Source organism: Schistocerca gregaria, unplaced genomic scaffold (assembly GCF_023897955.1).
Source record: "Schistocerca gregaria isolate iqSchGreg1 unplaced genomic scaffold, iqSchGreg1.2 ptg000550l, whole genome shotgun sequence".
NCBI lineage: Eukaryota > Metazoa > Arthropoda > Insecta > Orthoptera > Acrididae > Schistocerca > Schistocerca gregaria.
Window position 1 is genome coordinate 40,001 of NW_026061944.1, and position 2,500 is coordinate 42,500.

Sequence of the window (2,500 nt, forward strand, 5' to 3'; positions counted from 1 at the left end):
TTAACCTAACTCAATTTGTCCCTTAACCTAACTCAATTTGTCCCTTAACCTAACTCAATTTGTCCCTTAACCTAACTCAATTTGTCCCTTAACCTAACTCAATTTGTCCCTTAACCTAACTCAATTTGTCCCTTAACCTAACTCAATTTGTCCCTTAACCTAACTCAATTTGTCCCTTAACCTAACTCAATTTGTCCCTTAACCTAACTCAATTTGTCCCTTAACCTAACTCAATTTGTCCCTTAACCTAACTCAATTTGTCCCTTAACCTAACTCAATTTGTCCCTTAACCTAACCCACGTTGTCCCTTAACCTAACCCACGTTGTCCCTTAACCTAACCCACGTTGTCCCTTAACCTAACCCACGTTGTCCCTTAACCTAACCCACGTTGTCCCTTAACCTAACCCACGTTGTCCCTTAACCTAACCCACGTTGTCCCTTAACCTAACCCACGTTGTCCCTTAACCTAACCCACGTTGTCCCTTAACCTAACCCACGTTGTCCCTTAACCTAACCCACGTTGTCCCTTAACCTAACCCACGTTGTCCCTTAACCTAACCCACGTTGTCCCTTAACCTAACCCACGTTGTCCCTTAACCTAACCCACGTTGTCCCTTAACCTAACCCACGTTGTCCCTTAACCTAACCCACGTTGTCCCTTAACCTAACCCACGTTGTCCCTTAACCTAACCCACGTTGTCCCTTAACCTAACCCACGTTGTCCCTTAACCTAACCCACGTTGTCCCTTTGCCTAACATAGTTCACTGCTCGGAATCTCTGGTGTCGTTGTTATCCTCATGTAGATGTCTTGCGAGTGTTGCTTACTTTCCACATATTCCCGCTATCCACTGTCAATTGTACTGCAATAGGACTATATCGCCCCCCCCCCCCCTCTGCCCCTCTCTTTGTGTCTCCGTCCTCTCAAGCTGGTCGGTCTGGCGTTTGAGTGTTAAATGAGCCTCGCAGCTGTTCAGTTGCGTTCAGATGTCGACGCCCTCAGTGTACGTCGTGGTATGGTCTGTGTCCATTGTCCGCTGATGTCGTACGCGTAACCCACACGCTGTACCGATCATCGGTAGTTACGTACAGAGTGAAGTAGTGTGATACGTGTGACCGTACGCTGGCTGTGCCCAACGGTGTCGAATCTCAATTTCCATATGTTGTGCTCGATGCTACTTGTCTCGTCTCCCAATAACAGCTAGGTTGCACTGTGGTACGCCGTAGAGGCGTGTGGGAGGAACGTACGAACGCATTGTATGTCACCCTGGGTCGCTGGGGGTGGTGGTGCGGTGAGTCAGGTCAGGTCAGCGTGAGCCGTGTGATGTAGTGACGCGTGTATTCCGACTTTGTCGTATTGCCTCACACAAAGTGCTACCCTGGTGGACCGCGTTCCATATCTGGGACATGCCGCAGATGCCGGTTGACAGTGGATCGCGGAAGGGACATCGCATACGTGCGCGGGCCACCTTCCACGTGTTCTCTTCTGCACATGTCGCAGTGTGTATGTGGTCTGATGTAGCGTGTCGTGACACATGACATCCTGGCATGCAAGAATTGTTGAATTCGCAAATGTAGGTGGACATCTACGTTTACTGCCCAAGATACGCAAATGAACTGGAAATCCGTTGTTGAGCGGTTGTTCACGCTGGAGGTGAATCTGTGATGGCGACGATCGGTACAGCTATTAACCGGTTGTTTCAGCGGTACCCGCCACATCCACACACGTGACTAGGCCCATGTGGGTATGAAGCGATACGCGGCGGTGGCTTGGTGGGACTGTTCCCGGCCGGTGAAGGGGGGCCGCCCGGCGTGTTGGCCGCGCGCTGCGTGGGCGCACGCGCAACAGGCGGCTGGTGGGGGGCGCCGAGTGGCAGGAGCGCCAGCCGACGGGCTCGGCAGGCGGCGCAGCTACGCTGCGGCGCACCCTGCACGCGGCGCCTGGCGGCCAAAGTTGGTTCAGCCGAGCCCGGTGCGAAGCGCGGTGGACATCTGCAGTGTGCTGGTCTGATTGAGGACTGTGTGCGTTGAGGATGCGCCGCCGCCTGGCACTCGGCGCCGCGACGCCGTCTGCTGCTCGGTCGCCCCAGCGGTTCTCGCAGGTGGTTTGTATCGCAGTTGTGCGGACGTGTTGGCGCGTGCGCTGTGCTGGGAGAGTTCGCTTCTGCACCCAAGTGGGGCTTTGCCCTTGTGTGGCGCTGGCGTTGGAGCTGCCGGTCACCATAGGTGGCGCGTGTTGTCTCCCGCCGGCAATGCCACGACAGCACGCTCCCGGGCCTCTGTCGGCAGCGGCAAGCTCAGTTGGGAGCAAGGGTGTTCGCACTAAAACCGTCTACTCGCCTAACTCCGGGCGATTGCGCCTCTCTCGAAACCGACCAAGTACCTAGGACGGCGCTGCGCGCCGCCGGGACCTGAGAGGGTTTCGAGGTGTATCGTGCAGGGGAGCTCGGCCTCCTCCTGTTTGCAGAATAATTGAGCGGACGCTTGCGTGTTCGCGCGGG